Source organism: Microtus oregoni, unplaced genomic scaffold (assembly GCF_018167655.1).
Source record: "Microtus oregoni isolate MIOR12 unplaced genomic scaffold, Mior012 000011F_ref0000422, whole genome shotgun sequence".
Taxonomy (NCBI): Eukaryota; Metazoa; Chordata; class Mammalia; order Rodentia; family Cricetidae; genus Microtus; species Microtus oregoni.
The window spans coordinates 12983876-12989875 of record NW_024543070.1 but is presented as its reverse complement, the minus strand read 5'-3'; positions in this window follow the sequence as shown (position 1 = coordinate 12989875).

Below are 6000 nucleotides of genomic sequence, written 5' to 3'. Positions count from 1 at the left end.
TGCATTTGGCAATAGAAGCAGCTGGAGTGAAAACAAGTCTGGGCAGTACAGAGAGACCGCTGCGTTCCACTACACAGTGCTCGATTATGCATCTGTTATCCAAAGAGTGTCTTTAGAATGGGAAGTGAGATACGCAATGGAGATCACACATTCACAATTGCTGAGAGAGGGAAATGGGAACATGGAGGTCTTTTGGTTTGTTCTCTAGCAAAGCAGTTCTGAGTGCTTTTTAAATGAAAGCAGATAATAGCAAGGCTGGACGATGAATGGCAGACTGCAAACAATGCACAAATAACATGATTTCCTTGATGCTTTCCAAGACGCCTGCTTCAATGTGTGTCTCCTGCTGACTGTCGAGGCCCTGAGAACAGCTGGCGAGAGCCAGATGTCAATGGCACAGCTCTGGTCTCTTCTGAGATTTCTTTGATTTTTTTTTTAAGTCTTTTTTATCGCTTAAACTTGCTAGGCTAACTCAGTTCCCCACCACTATAACAAATACTGAAGATAAACCAATTTACCAAGAACAAATTTTCTTTGTATAACACTATTTTGGAGATTTCAGCCAACAACCTATTGGCCTTGTTGCCCTAGGCTTGCAGCAACATTGTTGACAGATGTGTCTGGAGATGTGCCCACCTCACAACAAGGAGGTAAAATAAAAGGCAGAAGCAGAGTCTCATCATTCCCTCCACTGTGCCAAGATTCAAAAGTAAATAAATAAATGTAAAAGACAACAACAAAGAAACCTCCACATGGGTCTCAGTGTGCTATATCAGACTTAGATGTTCATAAACAAATGACTAGATAGAGAATGCTTGATACATATACACAATGAAGCTACAAATGTCTCTAAAGAAGAATAAAATCATGTCATTCGTGTGAAAATGGATGGAACTAGAGAACGAACGTCCAAATTAACAATATCAGAAAGGAAAAAGGAGGCATAATAACAGACACCAAGGAAATCCAGAGAATCATTAGGTCATACTTCAAAAACCTGTAGTTCACAAAATTGAAAAATTCAAAAGAAATGGATAATTTCTCTATAGATGTCACTTACCAAAGTTAAGGCAAGCTCATATAAACAATTTAAATAGCCCTATAATCCCCCAAAGAAATAGAAGCATTTATTAAAAATTTCCCAACCCTCTTGGAAAAAAAAGAAAAAAAAGTCAAGGGCCAAATGATTTTAGCACAGAGTTCTACAAAGCTTTCAAAAAAGGGCAAAAGCTAATACCAATACTCCTCTAATTATTTCACAAAATAGAAACCGAATGAATATTGCCAAATTCATTTAATGAAGTCATAGTCACCCTGATACTAAAACCACACAAAGACTCAACAAAGAAAAAAATTACACACCAATTTCCTTCATGAACATTTATACAAAATACTCAATAAACTAATCACCAACTAAGCCAAAGAATACATCAAAAATATCATCTGCCATGATCAGGTAGGCCTCATCCCAGAGAAGCAGAAATGGTTCAACATATGAAAATCTGTCAACATAATCCACCACACACACAAAAAAAAAAAAAAAAACCTAAAAAAAAACACATGATCATCTCATTAGATGCTAAAAATAAAACCTTTTTCAAAATCTAATGTTCCTTCATGATAAAAATGTGATCATTAGAGAGGCTTCACCCAAAAATTCGTAGAAACAGATACAGAGACCTCCAGCCAAACATTAGAGGCAGAGCTTGAGAAATTCTGCTAAAAAGGGGGAGGAAGGATTATAGGCGCTGGAGGGGGGGTCAAGAACATCACAAAAAAAACCCCACAGACTCAATTAGCTTCGGTTCATCGGGGTTCACAGAATTGAACCACCAACCAAAGAACATACATGGAACTTACATAGGCCCTTTGTTCATATGTGACAATTATATAGCTTGATCGTCTCGTGGGATCAGGGGCTGTCTCTGACTCTGCTGCCTGTTTTGGGGATCCGTTCCTCCTATGGGGCTGTGTTATCCAGCTTTAATAGAACCAGAGGTGCCTAGTCTTACCGCAACTTACCATACCATGGCCAATTGATATCCATGGGAGGCCTGTCCATTTCTGAAGAGAAGCAGGAAGAAGCATGAATGGGGGAGAGAAGCATCTGGGAAGAGAAAAGGGAGAGGAAACTGCAGCTGCCATGTAAAAATAAATAAAGAAATAGCAAAAGGGGGAAGAAAAAAGGCTAATTAAAAAAGAATGAAATTACATCATTTGGGTAAAGGTTGATAGAACTATAAATCATCACATTAATTAAAATAAGTCAGATTTGGAGAAACATCTCATATTTTCCCTCATATGGAGAATTTAGCTTTGAATAAACACACATGCACATAATTCATATATAACATGATTTATATAATATTCATATATATATATATAATTTCATATATTATGAAGTAAAATGGGAACTACTTGAGGGAAGCAGGCAAACAGGAGTGACACAGAAACAATGAATTTGATCATGGAGCCAATGTGAACGAAGTACAAGGACATATACACATAAAATATTCTTTTATTTAATGTAATTTCTTTATTGAATCTTTGGAAAATCACATCATGTGCCCTAATTCTGCTCACCTCCCAGTCCCTCCATATCCTCCCCTCACCCCAGAAGTGGCCCACCAAAGGAAAAAATTGAAAAAAAAAAAGAAACCCAAACCAAACCAAGCAAACAAAAAAAACAAAACAAAACAATTACAATAAAAAACAAAACAATACAAAAAAACCTTTGTCTTCATTCCTCCATTTTTCCAGCCTCTCCAACACCTCTTCATTGTTCGTGGAGGCATTGGGAGCAGAGGTGTGTCACATGGGTAAACCCTTTTGTCCAATCAGCTTTACTTGCAATGGTCTTTGCAATGAGTCACAGGTCTGGTTCAAGGCCTCTGGTTTCTGGTACACCGTCTTCACTAGAACTCCTCTGGGCTATCCCACTGCCCTCCGGAATCATGGAGATACTGCGGTTATCACCACAGAACCAGTCCCTTCAGCTCCAACATATCCTAGATGGGACCGATGTTAGGCTGGGCCAACCCCAGGCCCAGCTGTGAGCCTACGTGGTCGTTAAGCTGGTCAGTTAGGCCACCGAAGCACCTCGGCTCTCAGGCAAGGGCAGAGCCATCTCTCCTATATCCATGCCATCCGGATCAGATATCCCCTGTCCATGGTGACGAGTGGGCCATCTTTCCCAAGTATGGAGATTGGGGTGGGGCAGCTTTCCCATGAGGGTCTGGGAGAGCTCTCTGGCTGCAACAGCCAGAGAAGGCCAGGGCCAACCATCTCCCAGGGTCAGTGAAGGGCAGGGCCACCTCAGCATGGCCCACTGATTCCATCACACATGGTTCCCATGGCCCCCTGAGACAACACAGGACACAGACATCAACACAGACCTCAAGTGCAGCAGGGCCATGGACCCATACATGACCCTCTGCACCAGTTTGGGCTGGGACAACATCCTGGCTCTGGGTGGAAGCATAGGCTACTCAGGTCAGGATGGCTCTGTTGGCAGCATGGCAACAAGACCAGGGCTTCTGTGTTGCCTTTGGTATAACACAGATCCTAGCTGTGGTGAGACCATGTGCCCAGACATAGTTCCCAGCAGTAGCCTGGTCTGGAAGTCACCATTGTCCCAGGTGGCAGTATAGGCCACTCAGATAGGCATGGCCCCAGCAGTAGCACGACTCTAGGATAGTAACATGGCTCCAGGTAACAGGCATCCAAGTGGTCTTTGATGGTATCAGGACCCTCAGACATCACACAGACCCTGGCTGTGGTAGGACCATGACATGAAAATAATCTAATGAAACCCTTTATTTTGTATGTCAAATTTAAAAAAAAAAAAGTTTTTTTTTTGTTTTTTTTTTGTTTTTTTAAAAAAAGGAGTTATAGGGTAGAGAGGCTGGGGACCTGATCATCTTCAAGGTTCATGACATATGGATGGAAATGCCTTCGTTAACATCTTTGGCTAAAGCCAACCTTTCTGCTGTGTGTACAGAACCACATTCAGTCCAGTCTCACCCAGTTATGGTGAGGTCAAGCTTTACTGTCTCACCCATATTCTCAATTTCTGAAAGCAAGATTCCAGGTTTAAACTTTTTTTCTGTCCTTAGAGCATAGCTTGGTGTCTAGTATGTACTATGCACTGAGTGGCTGAATCGATTTTTCTAAATAGATTAATGAGTACCAGGATCTAAAATAGAACACCATGAGAACGAGAAAACATCACTGCTGCATGTTGAGGACCTAGGAACAAGGGAGAAAAGCAATCACATGGTGAATTTACTAAAATCTTGTGCAACACCAGGAAAAACACAAGAATAGAGACAGCTGTGCTTTTTCCAGAAATGGATATGTAGAAGAATAGGGGAAAATCTTTGGGAAGTCCCTCCTTTGAGTGATGTTTATACCACCATGGAAATAATGGGTCCTTTTAAGTATGAAGATAATGCTTTATGCTTAGAAATCAGCATCCATATAAAGGCAATAAATAAAATACAGGGAAAAAATAAAAAATAAAATAAAATACAGGTATTTGTGTCTGCTTTACCACTGCAGCATGGACCAGCTATCCTCAGTCTCTTAGGTACTGCGACAATATGCTTGTAACATTCAACCTGTAAATTTGGGTCTTATCTCCTTAAGAGAACCTAACTCACATTTTTTAATGAATAAGGCCTTGATTCTTGACTGTAGTCATACACGATGATCACAAGACCCAGGGAAAATGACATGGCAAGCACAAGACAACAGGAAATAGCAACACAAAAGGAAAGTGAGAGTAATTACATGAAAACACTGATAGGCGGTGACCATCAATACTCAGGGGTAAGAGGAAGGAAGGAAGATGAACTGGAGGGAGGGAAGGAGAAAAGGAAGGAGGGAGGAGAAAGGGAGAGAGGAAGGGAGGATGGATGGATTCTGGGAACCGTGTAACTCAAGTGCCCTCCCCCAGTAAATTGACATCTAATAGGGGAGCGTTTCTGTTTTGCATTTGCTGTGGTGTGCTTCTTGTGACATCGTCTATTCATACAAGCAAGATAAAAGACAGGTATTGAGGGAGCAGTTATTCCAAACAGGCAGACTCTCAAGTCTTATGAATCACTTTCAGGAAGCACTCTTAAGTATTATCTAGGCTAATTATGCAAGTGTTGTTACAGGAACTATTCTCTCAGAGATCGTTGAAAAAAAAAAAACCTCACGCGCTTAATGTTTTTATAACATTTATGAAAAGTATTATTAGAGCAGACTGAAAAGAGAATTCTTAATAACTATAAAGATCATACATATGTCATAACACTTGCAAATGCATTGGCCAAATAAACCACTTCTTTAGTACATAGTACAATAAACTTAATTTAAATTATGTTCTTTTATTTAAACAGTGCTGCCTTCCAAATAATATTTGACTTGAGCAGTACGTTCAGCTGTGATGGTATTCAGAAAGGAGTTGTGTTCATGAGGTACTATTTTCCAAATACTATTTCACTATCAGAGAACATTTTGAGAAACTGCATATACCTATTCAAATTCTAATGAAACATAAACCAGACACATTTAAACTTTCAGTAAAATATCATCTGGAGAAAAAAAACCTCAATCTCGTTTGGCTGATTGTGCGCCGTTGCTACATTTGCAAATAAATTATTCTTGGCTGCATAAAACTTGACACAACAAATTCTGCCCAGAAGATTAAATGACTTCAAAACAGATACTCAATAATGGAAAAGTCACTACTGCTTTCTAAAAGCTACTTCTAAGTTAATGGGTTATCAGAACAAAATAGGAGCGAGATACAAATGCCAAATGTAAACAAACCTGGGGGAAAAAGTATTAAGCTGGGAAATAAATGCAGAGAGAAGTATTGTGCCAGTATTCAAACTGAAATACTCTTTCCATGTTCCTTTTACATTTCTAGATTATGATGAGGACTTGATTCATTTGGGACATTCTTGGGATGGTGTGCTGTTATTGAGTCCAATTTCTAGCAAACAGGTG